General features: G+C 39.4%; 1 protein-coding gene across 4 annotated transcripts in view; it reads right to left on the bottom strand.

The window, feature by feature from the left end:
* ARL15 (ADP ribosylation factor like GTPase 15) overlaps window positions 1-22,733 on the bottom strand; it is a 429,148-nt gene that overhangs the window by 378,042 nt on the left and 28,373 nt on the right. The window contains exon 1 of one of the 4 annotated variants that reach the window (XR_010157239.1): window positions 1-22,733. This exon is cut by the window's left edge and continues 84,978 nt beyond it. The exons of the other annotated variants lie outside the window; for them this stretch is intronic. The gene's annotated coding sequence lies outside the window, so the exon portion shown is untranslated. 4 annotated transcript variants of the gene reach the window in all.

The following is a 22,733-nucleotide window of genomic DNA, read 5'->3' as shown; positions in this document are numbered from 1 at the left end:
GAAACAGTCCAGGATTTTAACAGATTTTCATGGTTGGGAGGTCATCAACATTCAGACACCCAAAAATCAACAATATCTATAGACCCCTACACTGCAGGGGAGGTAAATGACTACAATAACTCTTCTGTATCTCAGAGAACATACAGGCATAAAGAATGGCCAAGTAATGTGCTATCTGAGAAATAGGACAATCAGCAGTATACAACATTATCACATGGTCTTACAACATCACAGCAAAATTATAACATTGCTTTACAATGAGCAAAAATCCTTTTCGTTCCTGGCCAGCAACTTGATTGTAATACAGATACCCAATATTTTAAGAATCATGGAAGAGGATGCCTACCCAAAACACTTAGAATTTCCACTACTTTTAGTGGTACAACTGATTCTGTTAATACAGACAAACAGGAATGCAGGAAATGCTAGAATTCATTCGTCAACCTGAAATAATTTCCCCAAATAAACCCTGAATGTGTTAGAATTCAAGAGTGATGCAAACCATTGTCTAAGCCCATAGTCTCAGAGGAAAGCACATTTATTAAAGCACGTTAATGTTCCCTTGGCCATCCTAGCGTGAGGTATACAGCATGCGCATCTTTAATGGTGCCACTCTGGAATGCACATCCTGCACTCTGCACTCTTCTTTCTTTCCTTGTCCTACTCCTACTCAGAGACACTCTGAGCTTAAATGCAAACCAGCTTCTCTGTACTAGCAAAAAAGGAAGAACCAGGGTAGATGGGATGAAAGTGTGATTCCTTCAACCATTATCATAACAATTACATAGGTACTAAGTCACCACTCTATTTGACATTACAGATTCATTAAAATGAATTCCATAATTCCAAATCGTTTTCTTTTGATATGTCTATGCTGTTCAGAGTCTGGTCTGTCACTTTTGGTACCTCAGGAACTAATTCAAGAGTTGAACAAGTCCTAGAAGCTCCATTCATATTAACCCAACTCAAAGACCACAATGCTCCAAGTAGAAATAAATCCCAAGAGACCACAGGGTTCTAGTTAGGCTGATTTACCACTTAACAAAGAAATAAAAGTCCTACTGGTTTCAACCCTGATTTGAAAAAATTCTTTATATAATGCGTATTTTTCCTATCTCAAGAGGGCAGAGTGCTCTAAACAGGATGAAACTCTCTGACAATGACTCAAGGGGCATTCTTCTGAACACAGAATCACAGACATCTTCCACGCTACAGTCCAGCCCTCTTGTTTTACAGAAGCAGATTAGGACAAGTGACAAATGTGTCCAAAGTCATATCAGCACTTACATTCCTATACTCGATCATTAATTGACACCACCAATCCCCCAAGTATCCCAATCTCAGAACTTGGAATATAGCCTGGATAATGAGTAAACTCCATGCTTCTCTGAATAGGCTTTAACAGTATGAGCCAAAGAAAAAAAATTAGTTCCCCCCGCTTCTGATCTAAACCCCTAGAAGACAGGCCAGTAGGTAGCAGGTCTTGCCCTCATTTGTGAGGAATGAGGGGCTGCAAGTGGGGAAGTGTGAGAATGTCAGAAGGTAACTTCACCATGAGTTTCCTTGTAGACCCAGTAGGAGACACATGGTACAACTGGTCATTAGCAACACAGCATTGCCTGCCACATCCATCCTATGGGAAGATACCAGGACTATGATATTCTATAGGCAATAACACTTTCTTCCTTGCCAGCTGCACCCATTAACAGACCACAGTTTGTTTTTAGGTGATCTAGTACTTACATTTCACAATCCAGTTGAACCATGGGAATTCACTAGGTAGGATTTTTGATAAGGTATCTCACCCGGCTCAAATATATTAAGCTAACTCAGAAAGGTCTTCTAAAATAATCGGTAGATTCCTGAAGGGTCAGGATGCTGTCCTGATTCTGGGGCCAACCACTTTACTTGACATATAGTAGATATTCAATAGTTATTTGTCAAACTGAACTGGACATATGTTGGGTATGTTAATATTGGGACTAAATATGCAAAAAAAAAAAAAACAGAGAACTTCAGAAGTCTGGGTTTTATTATTACAATTTGTAATGATGTAGCATATGTACTGAAAATATCCTCAGAGAATATCTGGTCAAGTCCTTTATATTCATACAGCAGAAAATTGAGGCTCAGGACAGATAAGTGAATGTTTCCATACTTACCTGTTATATGGGGTACTGAACCAGATCTTACACACACACACACACATACCCCATGACCACACCGTTTTTTCGGGAGGGTGGGGGTCACTTGCTCTTAACATCTAGGAATGAACAAGCGAAAATTCCAATGACAGGCTGGTAACCTTGGCTCTCATCAAATTGAAGTTTCACATTAATGTGTTCCAGAGGATAATGTGCTAGGTTAAATTAATCATCCAATTATTTAGTTAATAGACTAAGTTTATCTGGGATAATGTATGTTTTCAATATAAGACCTTTTCTAAAAATCATTAAATCAATGGAAAAATATGAACATTTGAAATAAATACTCACATGTAAGTTAAGGGCCATTTCTCCGAAGAATCTGGTATCTCAACCTCTCTCATTTAAGAAGTCTATTTTCCTAACAAACCTTTCTGTATATAAAACATCAACCTCCCACACACAATCCTAGATTAAAATATATATTCCTGTCTCTCAACAACATTTTCATCCCCAAGATCCAAGCCACCATGTAAACCTCTGGTTTCAATGATGCTTTATAGCCAAGACTGGACTCTTAAGAAGCAGAATTGGGAGTTATTTTAGTGAGAATTTCATTCAAACTCAACGTTTTTCAGAAGAGAAGGCCCAGATTATAAAACATTTTACCCCAGGTCATTCAATTAAACAGCAGGGCCTGAATCAGAACGTGCCTTTGTGATCCACAAAACTGTCTGCCTTTATGGAAGTGATTTTGAGACTCTCAAAGAACCTATTACTGAAAAACTGCCTCTTCCCTAAAAAATGGATCAAACTCCAGTTACCTATTTTCATTCCTGTTAATAACTATATTTCTACTTCATATTCTATGTCTAGAGGTTGCTAGTTTTGTTATTTCTTCTTGTTGTAGCTAATAATTATTGTCTCCTATCTCTATTAAGTAAAATAATGGCAAAGTATACTGATCCTTTTGCCAAGCAGAGCTGAGAGCCCCTTCTTGTACTCCTCATATGATCTCATTAAAATAAATACTTTTCATGTTCCAAACTTTTAAAAGTTTTATTTAATTTCTAAATTCACTTATTTTTTTCCCCACAAAAAATTTCCATTTGTCTTTCTTTCGTATTAAAGGTTTAGACAGGAAACCAGATAATGAAATTCAGTGGAATGAACAGGCACTTTAATTCTGTTTGCCGGGCACTGGCAACAAAAAGTATTTGGGAACATAATAGGCACAAAGGGAGTCACTGGGCAGTAAAACTTCTGGCTTATCTTCTCATCCAGGTTGAATTCATTTGGATGGGGTGGGAAAGTAGGAAAACAATATAGCAAATTTTCCACTTTGTTGCCACCATTGGTGGGAAAATGTTAAGGCAGAGACTGCAAGCCCTGTGGCATGGTACAATATTTTAGAGTTTTTTTCTTTATGGTACAATATTTTAGAGTTTTTTTTTTTAAAGTATAATCACAGGCTGAAGTGAATTATGCATTTATAAAAACTAGAAATGCAAAAAAGGAATTCTAATATCATTAGTGGTTTTGTAATAACACAACTGTAATTAATAATTTGCATCTTGAACCTGTGCAGATAAAGCTGAAGTCAAATGGCAGTTCGAATCTCCCAGTTAACCACTGTCACTGTTAACAAATAAAAAAAGATTAGATAAAAGACACAATGAAGCAACTTTTGTTTAAAGATTTTTCTACCCCTACAGTGCAGAGAGAAAAACAAAAGGGAATCACATAATTTAAAAAGATAAGGGCTGAAGGGAAAAGGGAGCATTTTAATCACAGAGTGTAAAATAATAAGGAAGATGCATGTATGTATGCTTCCCAGCCCATTATTGTCTATAACCCTATGGTTCCACGAAGAAAGGAAACAGGAAACTGGAGCAAGCCATCTAATGAACCAATGAGGCCAAAAGGGTAAAACAGCAACCCTCTCCATTTGGATGACTTCCAAAATTGCATCCATCCATCTGACAAATGATCATTGAATGCTTACTTTGGGTGAGGCAATATTCTGAGCAACAGGGATAGAGCAGTGAACCAAGCAGAGAGCAACCCCATCCATACAACCCCCATTTCTAATACTGCTTTTAGGCTGCAAAAATGTATTTCCAACATGGCACCTCCAACTCACACATCTAGTTGCAAGATCATCTTCTTTGCTCCCCAAATTACTCCTTCTATGTGTCCCCTGTCTCAGTTAAAAGCATTACCATCCACTCATTTCTTCTGACCACCAAATTGTTGTCACGTTAAACTCCAACCTCTCCATTTTTACCTCTACCAACTCCTTCAGTATATCACAGAATACCTGATTGCTGAACATCTACAAAGTTTCTTGACTCTGTCTCCACCTTTTCATTCCCTCTACCATTAGGGACCTAATCATCTTTTGCCTAGATTACTGCACAAGCCTCCTGAGGATTTTAGGTCTTCCCTCTGAAAGCTGCTCAATACATCCTCCATTTCAGTTGATGAAAATCATATCCTTTCTCCTCCCTAAAAAACCCCCATATGAATCCTTGACTCCTCTCTTCATTCTTCCCCACATCCACTCCATGAGAAAATTCTATTGATTCAGGCTCCAAAATACATCCATATTCTGACCACTTGTCACCTCTCCCCCTATCACACTGTTCAAACCAAATTCATCTCTACAATGACTATAATACTTCACTGGCCTCCCAGCTTTAACATTGCCCTAGGTTAGCCTATTCTCAAAACAGCAGCGAGAGTGATCCTTTAAAAATGCAAGTTAGTCAATATTGTTCCCTACTCAAAACCCTATGAGGTACCCCCACAGTCACTAAGAGTAAAAGCCAAAGTCCTTAAAAAGGCCTGAAAGCCCTAGATGATCTGGCCTCTTATTTCCTAACCTCATCTCCTCTATTCTCTCAGTCACTCACCCTACTCTTTCTGCTTCAGCCATTGGCTCCTAAAAATTCCTCAAACACAGAATTGCTCCTGTCTTAGGACATTTGCATAGACTGTTCCTTCTGACAGGGACATTCTTCCCTACATATCCACATGGCTAACGCCCTCACTCCTTCAAGACTTTTCTCAAATCTCACCTCCTCCATGAAGCCTACCTTGATCACCTATTTCATAATGCAACTTCCTCCTATATACTCACAACCCCTTTATCATGTGCTATTTTTTCCCCAAAGCCATTATCATCTAACATACAATATGTAGTTTACTTACCATCTTTATTGTTTACTGTGTCTCTCCCCATTAGAATGTAAACTCTACAAGGGGAAAGATTTTGTCTTTGTTCAGGGTTTTATGCCAACTGCCTCAAGTACCATGCCACAGTTAAATGTTCAACACTGACTGAATGAATGGACTGATCACCCTGGTTGCAGGATCTTTGCCCCAAGGTCATCTTTTTCAAGCACAGCTCATGACATCAACTCCCTGCTGTAATTTTTTAAAATAAAAGTATAAATCAGACTTCCCCTAAAAAAAAATCCAACTCTTTTTGCTGATCCCTTTCAACATTTTTGCTTTAATATCACTTTTAATGTTCTTAGTACAATTGTTATATTTTACAAAATACTCTTTCTGGAATGTAGTGGTTGTTTGGCCTTCTGTATGACATTTTAACTCACCTAGTTTCCTTTAGAAAGTTACTGACTTTAAAAGAAAATTTTTTTGAGCACGAGTGCTGCCACTTTAAAGACTACTTACAGGACATTTTAGGGGGCATAAAAACAATCCTAAATAATCACAAATATTAAAGCAAGAGCATGGTACACTTGCAAAAATTCTGCCAGAGATAAGGTTCAGCCGATGGTAACATCAATGAGCTCTATTCAGGCACTTTGCAATTGAATGTATCATAGTGATTCTTTTTAAATTGAAGAGGGACTCCGAATTATTTCAGATTTTGCACTTTTATGGTACTTTCTATCATGCCCTTTCAAATTTATATAAAAAAATGTAACTATTGTAGCTAAGTTTGCCAAGAAAATTTCAATGAAACAAAAGGTTTTTAGAGTCAGATTTTCTGTTTATGTTTACAAGCACATCTATTCCATATATTTAGAAATACTTGTATTTAGACAGACATACTTAAAGAAAGCCCCTTAACACATTTTATAAAACACTACAAACTGACTTTGTGTATGAGTTTTAGAATGATGGCTGACACTTACGAAGCAGTTACTATATATCAGGTTCCATATTAAGCCTCGTTTAACCTCCACCACAACCCTGTGAGGTTGGAACTATTACTATTCGTATTTACAGATGAGAAGGCAGGGGTTCAGAGATGTTAAGTGACTTGCCCAAAGTCACAGAACTACTAAATATCCAGTTTTTTATTTCAGATCTTCTAAACCGCTCCATGTCAGGCTTACTGCTTTGCCTCACACTTAAAATGTATGAAAGAGAAACAGACTAACTTCATTAACTGCCAGTTGCAGCAACATCTTTTGAGCCTAAGCACCTTCACTAGTCCCAGAGTCATAGCAGCCATATTTGAACAACAGAATCCCACCTCAACTGACTAGAACAGGGTTAGGAAAATCCACCTCCTCGGGAATTCGGAGTTGGAAATGAGAGCAGACCTCTCCCCGTGGCTGTACATAATAGATGACCTTGGGACCAGCTTCTGCCTGCTTTGTAGGCAAAGTAGCAGAAAATGTCAGTTTGTTGAGAAAGAAGCAGATGTGTAGAGAAAATTCACAAAGTAGAGACAAAAATCCCAGAGTATGTCACTAAGACCTCCTGGGTTTGGTTCCAAGTCTTCCTGAGTATGGGTATGTCCCCGCTTTTGGATTTCATGAGAAATCCCAGAAACCGGAAAAATCTATTATCTGTCTGTATTTAGTGGTTTAAGTGGGTTCCTGTTACTTCAACTAAAAGTTTGGTTATTCAATACTCAGATCTGGGTTTATACATGGGGCTGAAAACCAAATAACCTTCACTGAGCAAAAAGAAAACAGAACATAGAAGGATTTGAAATGCTGGCATTTAGAAATATAGTCAATTAATCTAAAGAACAAAGTATCTTTAAAATAACAAAATTGTGATAGTCTCAAGACATCACGAAAATGGTTTTATCTTGGAGAGTTAGAAGATGAAATGAACTTACAGGAAAACCATGTGAGATACTAAAACACAATGAGCAGCAGCAATAGAAGATGACCCAAAAAAAGCAAGCTTCTTGCCATCACATTACTAACAATAAAATACACACACACGTGAGAAGCAAAAAATAATTGGCTCTATTTTCAGGCAGACAAAAAGTAATTTCCATATATTCCCTGTATCTGTGTTCAAAGATTTTAGACAGCAGAATCATCTGGATATTTATTAAATGGTGGATTCCTGGGTCCCAACACAGAGCTACAGAATCACTCCCTGGGGATGGAGCTGTGTTTTTGTTTGTTTGTTCGTTTTGAATTGGGGTCTCACTCTGTCACCCAGGCTGGAGTGCAGTGGCGGGATCTCGGCTCACTGCAACCTCTGCCTCTCAGATTCAAGCGATTCTCCTGCCTCAGCCTCCTGAGTAGCTGAGACTACAGGCATGTGCCACCACACCCAGCTAATTTTTTGTATTTTTAGTAGAGACGGGGTTTCACATTGTTAGCCAGGATGGTCTCGATCTCCCGACCTTGTGATCTGCCCACCTCAACCTCCCAAAGTGCTGGGATTACAGGCATGAGCCACCGCGCCTGGCCAGAGCTCTGTTTTAAAGCAATATCCTCGAAATTGTTTGTTTCAGCATCCTCTGCATTAATATTCTGAAGCAATATACTTATACTCACTTATCCATTTTTAAGTTGACATCTAGTTTGATAAGTTGCATAAGGACATAATTTCCAACTTGTTATAAATATCCAGATTTATAAATAAAACTGTTAATCATTCCCTTACATTGATAAAAAGCTCTCTAGGTATCACAGAGATTTGAAAAACATTACTTTTTTTAAAAAAAAAAAGAACAAGCCTGGTCGTGACAAAATCTCTCAGCATTAGCTTGTCTGTAAAGAATTTTATTTCTCCTTCACTTATGAAGCTTAGTTTGGCTGGATATGAAATTCTGGGTTGAAAATTCTTTTCTTTAAGAATGTTGAATATTGGCCCCCACTCTCTTCTCGCTTGTAGAGTTTCTGCCGAGAGATCCGCTGTTAGTCTGATGGGCTTCCCTTTGTGGGTAACCCGACCTTTCTCTCTGGCTGCCCTTAACATTTTTTCCTTCATTTCAACTTTGGTGAATCTGACAATTATGTGTCTTGGAGTTGCTCTTCTCGAGGAGTATCTTTGTGGCGTTCTCTGTATTTCCTGAATCTGAACGTTGGCCTGCCTTGCTAGATTGGGGAAGTTCTCCTGGATAATATCCTGCAGAGTGTTTTCCAATTTGGTTCCATTCTCCCCATCACTTTCAGGTACACCAATCAGACGTAGATTTGGTCTTTTCACATAGTCCCATATTTCTCGGAGGCTTTGTTTGTTTCTTTTTATTCTTTTTTCTCTAAACTTCCCTTCTCGCTTCATTTCATTCATTTCATCTTCCATCACTGATACCCTTTCTTCCAGTTGATCGCATCGGCTCCTGAGGCTTCTGCATTCTTCACGTAGTTCTCGAGCCTTGGCTTTCAGCTCCATCAGCTCCTTTAAGCACTTCTCTGTATTGGTTATTCTAATTATACATTCGTCTAAATTTTTTTCAAAGTTTTCAACTTCTTTGCCTTTGGTTTGAATTTCCACCTGTAGCTCGGAGTAGTTTGATCGTCTGAAGCCTTCTTCTCTCAACTTGTCAAAGTCATTCTCCGTCCAGCTTTGTTCCGTTGCTGGTGAGGAACTGCGTTCCTTTGGAGGAGGAGAGGCACTCTGCTTTTTAGAGTTTCCAGTTTTTCTGCTCTGTTTTTTCCCCCATCTTTGTGGTTTCATCTACTTTTGGTCTTTGATGATGGTGATGTACAGATGGGTTTCATTGTGGAAGTCAGTGTGGTGATTCCTCAGGGATCTAGAACTAGAAATACCATTTGACCCAGCCATCCCATTACTGGGTATATACCCAAAGGACTGTAAATCATGCTGCTATAAAGACACATGCACACATATGTTTATGGCAGCACTATTCACAATAGCAAAGACTTGGAACCAATCCAAATGTCCAACGATGATAGACTGGATTAAGAAAATGTGGCACATATACACCATGGAATACTATGCAGCCATAAAAAATGATGAGTTCATGTCCTTTCTAGCGACATGGATGAAATTGGAAATCGTCATTCTCAGTAAACTATTCCAAGAACAAAAAACCAAACACCGCATATTCTCACTCATAGGTGGGAATTGAACAATGAGAACACATGGACACAGGAAGGGGAACATCACACTCTGGGGACTGTTGTGGGGTGGGGGTGGGGGGTAGGGATAGCTTTAGGAGATATACCTAATGCTAAATGATGAGTTAATGGGTGCAGCACACCAGCATGGCACATGTATACATACGTAAATAACCTGCACATTGTGCACATGTACCCTAAAACTTAAAGTATAATAATAATAAAATAAAATAAAATCAAAAAAAAGAACAAGCTCCTTTTCAGTCATATATCCTTTTTAAATTTTTTCTTGAATTCATACATCTTTTCCATATCCCCAGCAGAACTTCAATAACATATTTTTATGCTTGTAAATCTTTTACTGATCACTCTATCATGCTCCCCCACAAGTAAACTGTGTACATAATTGAAGTCTCACATTTTACATTTCCTGTAGCCGTAAGTTTTCAATATTTTTAAATTTTCTCTTATGGACTAAGTTCCTAAAATTATTATTGGTCCACAATTGATCAAAATTAATATATAATAAATGTTGACAAATCCATAATGTATAAAAAGTAAAACTTTTCAGTAATACATCTCTTAATGAGATGGATAGGTTATATTTTTATTTACACAACATAGAGGATTTTTAAATTTTTTTATTTTTAATTTTTTTTGAGATGGTGTCTCGCACTGTCGCCTGGGCTGGAGTGCGGTGGCACGATCTCGGCTCACTGCAACCTCCACCTCCCAGGTTCAAGCGATTCGCCTGCCTCAGCCTCCTGATTAGCTGGGATTACAGATGCCTGCCACCACACCCAGCTAATTTTTTGTATTTTTAATAGAGACAGGGTGTCACTATGTTGGCCAGGCTGGTCTCCAACGCCTGACCTCCTGATCCACCTGCCTCGGTCTCCCAAAGTGCTGAGATTACAGGCGTGAGCCACCACGCCCGGCCTGAGGATTATTATTTATCACTAGGATGAGATACAGTTCAGCATCAGTTCTATTCCTATTTTTCACATTTTTTAATGTAGATATAAAATATAAGAAACCTGCTCTCATAAATAAAATAGGAATAGAAGTTTAGCGACTGTGAAATCATTCAATTCTTTGGACTTCTTCTTAGTTATGTAACAAAAAATTGCACATGAATTATCAATATTTTTAAAGATCAGCTGACAATTTGAGTATATTTTATTTTATTGAAAGCAAAAAACTGAAAATGGTTTGTTATCTGGTAATATTAGAGTCATTCACTTTCTCAACACTAACATCATATTTTGAGTTTTTCCTTTGGCTTGTGCCCTGGAGGTTTTTATTTCCAAGGCCAATGCACCAAGATTTAGGATGAGAGAGTAGCGCCTTTCTCTCCTAACTGAAAATAGAGTAGTTGTGAAAGGGGAAGCGATAAAGGAGAATCCACACAAATGAACACTGATTTTCTTAGACTCCTATCACTGCTACCTACCATAACTTAGAATGCCCATGTATCCCCAGGGGCATGTGTATCCTGGTTTCGACACACTAATTGGAGCTCTGTTCATTCATGCATTCATTCCACAAACATGTATTAAGCACTTGCAACATGCCAGACACTTATCTAGGCACTGGAGATACAGCAATGAACAAAACAAGAAATCCCCTGCCCTCATGGCCCTTCAAAAGGAAGCACACAATCTGTTAGGTCTGTGTTGGGTGCTACGGCCACCTGCCTGAGCCTCCTGTGGCCTGCTCTTCTCTCTACTCTAAAGAACTGTATTCCCACTGTAATAATTTGAAATGCCAACTAGACTGGATTAAGGAATATCTAGAAACCTGTAAGGCATTGTTTTGGAATGTGTCTGGGATGATGTTTCCAGAGGAGATTGGCATGTGAGTCTGAGTGGACTAGGTGGGGAAGATCCACCCTCAATGTGGGCAGGCACCATCCAGTCTGGTGGATGGTGGTGAAGACAGTAAAGAAACAGGAAAAAGGTGAATGTGTCATTCTATCTCCAGGATCTGGAATACACTCGTCCCCTGCCTTGGACAACAGAACTCCAGGGTCCCAGGCCTTTGGACTCCAAGGTTTACATCAGTGGCTCCCCGGGTTGCCTGGCCTTCAGCCTTGGACTGAAAGTTACAACATTGGCTTTCCTGGTTCTGAGGCCTTGGGGACTTGAACTGAGCCACACTATCAGCATCCCATGGTCTCCAGCTTGCAGATGGCCTGTTGTGGAACTTCTCAGACTCTATAATCACATAAGCTAATTCCCCTAATAAATCCCCTCTTATATATCTAAACAGTTGTACAGTTGTCCCTCAGTATCCATGGGGAATTGGTTTCAGGACCTCCTTCAGGTATCAAAATCCACAGATACTCAAATCTAGATATAAAATGGTATCGTATTTGCATATAACCTATGCACATCCTCCTACATACTTTAAATCATCTCTAGATAACTTAGAGTATCTGATACAATACAAATGCTATGTAAATAGTTACATTGTTTGGGAAATACTGTTTAGGGAATGACAAGGAAAAATATCTATACATGTTGGGTACGAATGCAAATTTGTTTTCAAATATTTTCAATGGTGGTTAGTTGAATTCATGGATATGGAATCTACTGACCATATATATATCCTTTTTATTCTCTCTGGAGAACTCTAATATGCTAACTTAGTCAACAGAGAGCCAGGAAGTACTTACTACGTGCCAGAACCTTAGCTAAACCCAAAAGAATAGAGAGGATGCAGACTGGTCCTCCACTGTATACAATAAGCATAAAACCTCTCATTCAGATTCACCTTATATAATACATTAAGTCACTGTTTAAATAAGTTTATGTTCCACAAAGCAAAGACCAAATCATCACCAGGGTCAAGCAGATTCTCCTCTGCCTATGTAATATTAATCTATTGGCTGTGCTTAACATTTATTTATTTATTTATTTATTTATTTCTTTATTTATTTATTTAAATTGGTTTTTTTAAGACACAGGGCCTTTCTCTGTTGCTCCAGGTGGAATGCAGTGGTGTAATCATAACTTGGTGCAGCCTCAAACTCCTGGGCTCAAGAGATCCTTCTGTCTCAGCTTCCTGAATAGCTAGGCCTATAGGTGTGTGCCACCACTCCTGGCTTTTTTTTTTTTTTTTTTTTTTTTTAAGACTAGGTTTTGTTATGTTCCCCAGGCTGGTCTCAAACTCCTGGCCTTAAAGCGATCCTCCTGCCTTGGCTTCCCAAAGTTCTGAGATTACAAGCAGGAGCCAGCATGTCCAACCTTAAAGTTTGAAACATAATTTTGTTCCCAAACTATGGATATGAGTAAACCACATCCTTGGCAGTGACTGCGTTCTAGGATAATTTTTAATCATTGACAAAACAAATTATTCTTCCTAGCAAGAGAAAAGTACTAGTTCTGAGGATAAAACACTACATGTTTGTCAAGAAAACAAAGTCAACCATCCATGAAAAGAAAGTACACAAAAATGTACAATTCCTAGGGTGGAAATTTCCATCAATCAGATATACTCTTGGTGAAAATCAAGGGTCACCATGTCACTTAAGTTGCAAAATTCAAAGTATTTTAAGTTCCTAAGTTAAATAACCCCAAATGTTTCTTATCAAGAAAAAAAGCCTCTCCACCTAAACACATAGCTACAATTTATAATTACCAAAAGAAACCTCACAATGGCCCTTTGTAAAGGATGATCCTCATGTAGCTAAACAATTTCCCACTCCCTCTTCTGTGGTGCCTTTTAAAATTATCATTAGAACATCTACAGTCAGAAGGTAAAAATTGTTTTTTCCTATATGAAGTTAATATAGAATACATAATTAGAACTTATTTTCCACTTGTGGTAATTAATATGCTTGCAATTATAGCCACTATTCCATACCATTAATCCCTAAAAGTAAAGGCAGCTAGCAGAGTAAGGAGACCTCTGAGACACAGAAGAAAGCTGGCTGGACCACATGAAAGTGGAACTCTTAAATCTGCCTTCAAAAGTGCAACAGTCTAGCCACAAGAACTACCTAGTATAGAATTAACATTCTAATCCAAATGAGAGGAAAATTCTAAGGTTCCATCTTGATCAAAATATTATGATTATAAAAACATTCCAAAGTTCAGCAAACCGTACTAAACTTACATAGTCCCATATCTACCTCTAAATATGCTATAAAGATACAATAAAAAATAGATTGTGTAGTGAAAAATAAGAGATATAGTAGGCTCTAAATAGGGTACAGTCCATGAATTTGGGATAAAGCCAGAAATTACCAGCCTCTGAAATTTAGGTTAATTATGAACTTAAAAAATCAACACCAATGATGGGATAAACTGGCACCCTGTGCTCCTGCTGAGATGCACTGAGAAGGATACAGTGTCGCCTATGGAATATTCCTGTCCAAAATGTTTAATCTTAACCTAATCACGAAGAAACAATTAGACAAATCTAAACTCAAAGAAATTCTGCAAAATAACTGGACTGGCCTCTTCAAAAATGTCAAGGAATAAAAGACAAAAAAAAGCTGAGAAATTATTCCAGATTAAATTCAATAAATTCATATTGAATACCTACTATCTGGATAACAGCAGTGTGTGGTGGCTAAGAATGTATCAAATTCTGCCTCAAAATCCTATCTCTACCAGATGGAAAAGACATCTAACCATGCCATGTCCTGGTCTCCTCTCAGTAAAATGAGGATAGTAATATTACAGTAACTTCTTCAAAAGATTATACCGAGTTCAATGAGTTCATCTATAAAAGCCTTAGCACAGACACTGCTCAACACTTAATAAGTGCTCGGTAAATGTCAGTGGTGATCATGACCATGATGATGGTGAAGAGCCACCAGATGCTGGGGGAGGGGAACAGAGAAACTAACATCGTCACGTCCTCACTGTGCTTACAGTGAGATGTGAGTTACAGAAAAATGACCACGCAATTCTAAGATAGTGCAATAGATGCACTTTGGCTGATGAAAGGCTCTAGAGTTCAAAGGAGGCCGTTAGGTCTTTCTAAGCAAGGAATGCTGGCACTGGAATCCAGGTAATGACAGAGAGGTGAGGGAACTAGGGTAGGAGAGATCAAACTTGAGGACTGCTAGGATCATGAGGCAGGGGAGTGCTGTAGATTGAGTCTAGTTCCTGGCTTGGCAGCTGAACGGGCTGTGGTGCCAGTCACTGAGAAAAAGGAGCCCAGGGCATGAGCAGGTTTAGGGGCAGAAAGAGAGTCGGCTGATGCTGGGTCAGACTCAACCAGAAGGGCCACCCAAGGGGACTTGTGCTGGATTCACAAAGGCATGTGGCAGAGAAGTCCTGATCTTGAGAGAAAAGGATACATTCTGCATTCCCCAGAATAAAACACCTAAAGCAAACAGATTTTATCTTGTTCTTGCCTGGACTCTAATTTCAAAACATGATAAAGAAAAATACAGCAGTCCTATCAATCTTACGTATTTCACAGTGTAACTATTTTACTGTAAAAATAGAAATTAGGAGGGACATTTGTGGCTCTCAATAGGTTCATTAAACCTAAAATTGTAAATTCCCCTGCCAGAAAGGTGGTATGCTAGCCAGATGTTCTCACTCTATTTGAGAACATTATTTTGCTTACTAAAGGTAAGAAAGAAAACATTTAGGTCAGGCTCGGTGGCTCATGCCTGTAATCCCAGAACTTTGGGAGACTGAGGCGGGTGGATCATGAGGTCAGGAGTTCAAGACCAGCCTGACCAACATGGTGAAACCCCGACTCTGCTAAAAATACAAAAATTAGCCAGGCATGGTGGCACACACCTGTAATCCCAGCTACTCAGGAGGCTGAGGCAAGAGAACTGCTTGAACCCGGGAGGCAGGGGTTGCAGTGAGCCCAGACTGCGCCACTGCGCTCCAGTCTGGATGACAGAGCAAGATTCTGTCTCAAAAAAAAACCTTTATAAATTCTCATTTCCTAGGTTATAAAACACATAACCCCTCACTTATACCCACAGAAATAAAACTGCCAGGAACAACTCTGTGTGCTTATGTGCCTGTGGGCAAAAATACATAAACTATATTGATATCATAAAGAAAACACTAGATTCAATCTTGGCCCATAGAGTCTCAATTATCAATCCAATCAGAAGCTGAAGCTGGATTTGCCACACAACACAAAACCAGTCTTGCTGCCACACTATGCGCTCATTCAGTGTGTGCCTGACAATGGCTACAGGCAACACTGATTCTCTGCCTACACACTGTCTTTGAGGTACACTGCACCATCTGTTGGCTTAGTCTCAGATCAAACTGCCTTAGCTCATGTACTTGTGAAAAAGATGACTGATTGTCCCCAATATCCATTCTATATGCCCCCTTAGGAGTAGAACTCCTAGAGTCTTGGAGGCTTACTAGAGTTCACCTTTCCAAGCTTCTTTGGTAGTCAGGTATCATCACGTGCCTTAAGTTCTGGCAACTGGGATGTGAGGGCAAGTGATGTCTGTGATTTCCAGATCATGCCCCCAGAAGGAAACTACTTGGCCTCCACTTTCCCTTTCCCACAGAATAAACAAACATACGGGAGTGGTGAACCTCCTGCAGCCTGCACATGAGCAGAAGCACTGAGGCAATGGAAGAACAACAAGCTAGAAAGAGCCTGAGCCCCTGACTCATGAAGCAAAGAGCTAGATTCCAAAGTGACTACTGGCTTAAATTTAAAATTTTATATTATTATTATTTTATTTTATTTATTTATTTTTTTTTAGACGCAGTCTCGCTCTGTCACCCAGACTGGAGTGCAGTGGTGCAATCTCGGCTTACTGCAAGCTCTGCCTCCCGAGTTCACGCTATTCTCCTGCCTCAGCCTCCCGAGTAGCTGGGACTACAGGCACCCGCCACCACGCCTGGCTAATTTTTTTTTTTTTTTTTGTATTTTTATAGAGATGGGGTTTCACCGTTTTAGCCAGGATGGTCTCGATCTCCTGACCTCGTGATCCGCCCACCTCGGCCTCCCAAAGAGAGACAGATTCTTGCTATGTTGCCCAGGCTGGACTTGAACTCCTGGGCTCAGCCTCCTGAGTAGCTGAGACTACTGGCACACACCATCATGCCTGGCCAGCTTGGATTTTTATATGAGAAACTTATTCTGCTTAAGCTACTATTATTTTGGTCTTTATAAAAACAGCCAAGCCAACATCTTAATTCATTTCCACTCAAATCATTAAAATGTATGATTATGCAGAATTTATGTAATTAAGGTGTGTCTCACTTTGTTTTAGAGTTTTGCATTCCTTTATAATGACTGCAGACATCTCAGCATCCCACACAGTTGACAATAAATGCTTATGCTGGAATCTCCAAGGGGCATAATAAACAGGTACAGTTAATACCACTCTTCTCCAAATGGTCATATATTAAATCTGCTCTTTAATTTGTTGCTAGAACCAGTATTTGCAGAGTGCAAGACTTCCGATCTATCTGACAAATTTTTAACCTTGGTTTTATATATGATGACAACATTCTACACCCAGCATTAGGACTAGGCTACACTGGTTTTCTTTTTTCTCTAGAAGAGGACAGATTGTACTAAGTCCTAAGATCGTACTAAGGTGCTTATGGTAGGCAGAATAATGTCCCCCATAGAGTCAATTACCATCACAACCCAACACGTTCATTTCCTAATCCCAGGAAACTGTGAATATGTTATCTTACATGGCAAAAGGAACTTTGCAGATATGATTAAGGATCATGAGATGGGGAGATTCTTCTGGATTATTCATGTAGGCCCAACTTCATCACAAGCGTCCTTATAAAGAGGGAGACATGAGTGTCAGAGTCATAGAGGAGATGTGATAATGGAAGCAAAAGCTATAAGTATGCCATTGCCAGAAGGGGCCATGAGCTGAGGAATACAGATAGCTGCTAGAAGCACAAAGGGGCAAAAAATGGATTCCTACCCAGAACGTCCAGAAAGAACACAGCTCTGCCAACACCTTGATTTTAGTCCAGTGAAACCCACTTTAGGCTTCTGACCTCCAGAATTACAAGAGAATCTATGTTGTTTTAAGCCACAAAGTTTGTGATAATTTGTTACAGCATCCATAGGAAATACAGTGTCCTTACATGTAGCACTGTATATTGTAATAACCCAATTGAATTAGGGTAGGATTTGTCCAGACCTAAAGAGCTAAATGAAAATAAGCAATTTTAATAATATATAATCGTATTAATAACATTGTTACTAATATTATCAGTAGTAATACCAATAATAACATACAATTGTTTTGCCTTTTTACTGTAATCACAAAGGTAGCTCTCCCTGCCTCCCTCCCCCCGCAAAAAAGAAGTCACAGAAATTGAATATAAGTAGGTACAAGCAAATCTTGTAACTAGATAAAAGGATGATTTCTACCCACTAGCAAATGACTCTTCATCTCAAGATGAAACTGAATGCCATTTTTACTGCTATTGTTTTGAAGGATGAATGCTTTCTCTGCTAGTAAAACGCATTCAATAATTTCTGCAGGCCGGGCGTGGTGGCTCATGCCTGTAATCCCAGCACTTTGGGAGGCCGAGGCAGGCAGATCACGAGGTCAGGAGATCGAGACCATCCTAGCTAACATGGTGAAACCACGTCTCTACTAAAAATACAAAAAAAATTAGCCGGGCGTGGTGGCGGGCGCCTGTAGTCCCAGCTACTCAGGAGGCTGAGGCAGGAGAATGGCGTGAACCCGGGAGGCAGAGCTTGCAGTGAGCCGAGATCGTGCCACTGCACTCCAGGCTGGGTGACAGAGTAAGACTTCGTCTCAAAAAAAAAAAGAGACAAAAGAATAATTTCTGCAAAGGCCAAAGAAGAATTTAAAGAGTTTTTAAAGCTCTTCTTGATAATCAAAATCTGTAACCATGCAGGATATTCCCCTGGTATTATTTAGTTCAAATCTCCATCACTTGTTTCAGTTTTAGTTCACGCAGCTGTTGGGTACAGAAAACCAAACAGTCACCCCTGTGGCTTCTGTGTGCTTCAAACAGTACCATTCCTGCAGAAGGGCAAGATTCACTGGCCCTAGCTTCATTCATCTGGGCCGTTCAATGTTGGCCAAAAGGGTCCACAACCCACAGGAAGGTCACTAGAAGCTAAAATTATCACTGCTCCCTTAACCTGCTTCTTGTCAGCACCAGCTAATTGCCCACCATTGTGCTTCTGGCTCCATGATGGTGGTATTATAGTTCCCAACTCAGAAAAGTCTCAGCGCAACACCTTTGGAAAATGCTTACCCTGACATTCCTAAGAGCATTCCAAAGCAATGCCCTTGTGTGCCTCTCTGGCCTGGAGCTCATCCATGCCTGATGGTAGAAGGTTCACTTCAAGATCACATTCTTAAGCATGGCCTGTTTTCATTGCCAGGATTTCATAAAATCATAGAACCACAATTGTACTATAAACTCTTGGCCTAAATTTACGTCCCCTCCTTCCTCCTGAACAGAACCAAATGAATGTTGCTTAAGATCCAAAACAGATCCATATAACAGGACTCCTTTTGTTTCAGAAACTAAATTACTTCTTTGTGATACATCCCTACATTACATTAGGAGAATAACACTATCTCCTGTGCTGTACTCATAGGAAGTGGAGTTATCTCCTTGGACCAGATGCTTGGTTTTAAAGATTGTTTTGTTTGTTTGTTTGTTTGTTATCTGCTTCCCTCTGTCTCAATTTGTTCTGGGCTTTGGAAGCCTTCATATCTCCACCACTGATAATGTCTAAGTTTTTCTACCTATACCTTAAGTTTCCTGCCACATCTTCCTGAGTTAAGGCCCTTTAAATAAGCATCACTGCTTTTCAGGGTCTGGAGAAAGGTCTGTCTACTCCAAACCTCAGTGGGAAAGGTGGACAGCATGCACTGGATACCCTTTGTTGTCTCTGAGTAATGATCTTTATTAAACCTTTTAATGGAGGCATACATTTACCTGTATATCACACACTTAACCTAGGAAGCTTTCTGTCCTATATATGTTCCAATTTGGTCTTGCTCACTTCAGATATGGATTCCTAATATGTAAAATATAAGGCTTTTTGCTCCTTAACTTCTAAGTATTTTAACTCGCTGCTATTTGGCAGTAACATTAAAAGCACCAAAAAAACAACTCAGCTCAACAATCTAACACTATTTCTCATCCCATAAGCTAACCCATAATCTTTTTAGGTTTCCTCTTCTACTTTTTGTTTTACTCATAACTCAGCATTTCTTTCCAACAGGAGCTAATAAGAGTTTGTTTTTGTTTTTGTTTTCTGGTTTATGTTATCTGTAATTTACAAGAATTTTTTTTTTCTCCTCCCTGTGTTAATCTGCCAAAATAAAATACCTTAGACTGGGTGGCTTAAACAACAGAAATTTATTTTCTCACAGGTCTAGAGCCTGGAAGTCCCAGATCAGGGTGCCGGCATGGTCAGTTTCTGTTGAGGGATCTCTTCCTGGCTTAAAGATGTCCACCTTCCTATGTCCTCACATGGTAGACAGAGAGAGAGAGAAAGCAAGCCCTTCGGTGTCTCTTCTTATAAGAGTGCTAATCCCATCAGGAGGGCCCCACCCTCATGACCTCATCTAAACCTAATTATCTCCCAAAGGCCCCATCCCCAAACATCATCACATTCGGAGTCAGGGCTTCAACATATGAGTTTTGTGTGGGAAACAATTAAGATCATCACACTCTCTCGTTTTAGGGCCGATTTTTATCTGCCCTTGGAATGAATCCATGACCAGCCTTTCTTCATTAAATAAGCAGGGACAGAGACTGAACACCTGTTAGGTCTCAGGCCCAGGCTCAGTGCTAGGTATTCAAAGAGGAATACATACAATTTCTGATATCAGCAGTTCCAATATTCCGAAGTTCTAGATGGAAATACCTTATTGTGCTGGCTTACTGCGGCAGCCATGGAAATATGCCAGTCAGAGCTCCCTTTCTGGAGAAGCACAACTAACTGACGGCCTCTTGCTGCCACAGCTTCAGGTCTACCATGGCATTCATGCAGAAATTGTGTTTCTACTGGGCTGCCAGCCAGCGCCCAAGTGTGCAGAGGTACTGGAATCACTGTTGTTGTTGCCCAGTGCGAAACTCCAGCAACAGGCAACTTTGCTTAGGGAAGCCCCATCCATCCAGCCAAGACTTCTCAGGAATACATGGCATTGTAAAATTCTTCCCCATCCCTCCTTCCTTCCCACTCTTCCTTCACAGATGTCAGACCTACAGCATGGTCTGAAGGCTCTCTCTACCTTTCGTGGTTTCCTCCCTCTTTCTACTTCATAGACATTCCCCAACTTGCATGCAAATCCCAACTTGGCAACTGCTTCTCAGAGGATCTGGGAAAACAGACTCAGGAATTAACTTCACTTAAAATAACTAAAAAACATGTTTAGCTTTCAAGTAACCTATTAATCTAACTGGGGACAAATACTCATCTGAGACAGCTAAAACAAAAGGTGATAGAAGAAATAAAGAAAATCTGCTTTTTCTTACATTCAAACAAAGGCAAAACAGAAAATTATTTTCACTGTAACTTAATATAATTGGGCATACAGCTATGGAGCATTTGCCCAGTGCCAGATGTTGTGCAAGGTATTGTAAAGGCTATAAAGACAAACACAAGATAGACTCCCTGCCCTCAAGGAACTTACAAGCTGCACTCCTATCTTTTACTCAGAATTTTTACATCATGCATTTTAAACAAATTCCTTAAGCATTTTGTACACACATACATATGTTCTTCTGTACGAAGCAGATGAGTAAACAAGATTACTTCATGTAAATATTTTTAAGTCCTTACTTAGAAAATAATTTGGTCTTTAAAAGTAAGTATCACTATATTCCCATCTAGTCTCCAAATCCCCACCCTAGGCCTCTAAAGGGAAAATGTCAAGACATTTTATCACTTAATCTGATTAGAAAAGTCCTTCATGCTCATCTACATAGATACATCTCCAAAATCCCAAGTTAAGAAATGAGCTCAAGGCATTTGGGTCAACTGACACAGGCTGGTGGGAAAAAAAAAAAAAAAACCTCAAACATCTTAAAATATTCATTTTTGTTGTTGTTGTATTGTGAAATGTCTACATACAAAAAGTATATAAAGTAAATATGTAGTTTAAAGAATAACATAAAAAAACACTGTGCGCTCACCATTCAAGTTAAAACCCAGAATATTACTATAACTTTTTTTTTTTTTGAGACCGAGTTTCGCTCTTGTCACCCAAGCTGGAGTGCAGTGGTACGATCTCGGCTCACTGCAACCTCCACCTCCTGGGTTCAAGCGATTCTCCTGCCTCAGCCTCCCAAGTAGCTGGGACTACAGGCGCCCGCCACCACGCCCAGCTAATTTTTGTATTTTTGGTAGAGACAGGGTTTCACCACATTGGCCAGGCTGGTCTCAAACTCCTGACCTCAGGTGATCTGCCTTAAGTGCTGGGATTACAGGCATGAGCCACCAGGCCTGGCCTACTATAACTTTTAAAGCACTTTTTCTTCCCTCCACTGCTTTAGAACAGTTTCTCAACCTCACGCTATTGACATTTTGGGCAGATAATTCTTAATCAGAACATTTTGGATGCTTAGCAATACCCCTGGCCTCAACCCATAAGATGACAGTAGCATATCACCACCATCACCACCAGTTGTGACAACCGGAAACGTCTCCAAACACTTCCATATATCCCCTGGAGGGCAAAGTCACCCCTTGTTGAGAACTACTGCCCTAGAGGTAATCACAATATGAATTTTTGCTTTTATTTATAGTATATCAACATATGTAACCCTAAAACAATGTATTGCTTAGTTCTACTGTATTTGAACTCCATAGAAATGAAATTGTACTCCATGTATTTTCCCGTGACTTGTTTCTTACATTCAACATTGTTTGTGAGATACATCCACGGTGTATTATTACAAGCTGTAATTCACACAATCATTTTTTCATATATTTTTGCTGCTGTATTGTAATCCGTTAAATTAAAACTCCATAATTGTTTAGTCCAATCTATTATTGATGGACATTCGTATTGCATCTAACATTTTGCTTTTATGAATATTTCTACTAGGAACCTTTCCTACACAGGTCTTCTGGTAATTACACAACAATTTCTCTGAGCTATATACCTAGGAGTAGAATTGCTCAGTCACAAGATATGCTCATGTTCAGCTTTATTGCTTTCTAAAGTGGTTGTATATATTTATACCCCCATCAGCAGTAGAGGATAATTGCCATCACTCCACATGATTTCCAACACTAGGGTCTTCACTTATTTTTCACAACATGTGGTACCACAAAAATATACATT

Source organism: Pan troglodytes, chromosome 4 (assembly GCF_028858775.2).
Source record: "Pan troglodytes isolate AG18354 chromosome 4, NHGRI_mPanTro3-v2.0_pri, whole genome shotgun sequence".
In the NCBI taxonomy this organism is placed as follows: domain Eukaryota; kingdom Metazoa; phylum Chordata; class Mammalia; order Primates; family Hominidae; genus Pan; species Pan troglodytes.
Note: the sequence above shows the minus strand (reverse complement) of the source record. Positions and strands in the feature narration are given on the sequence as shown.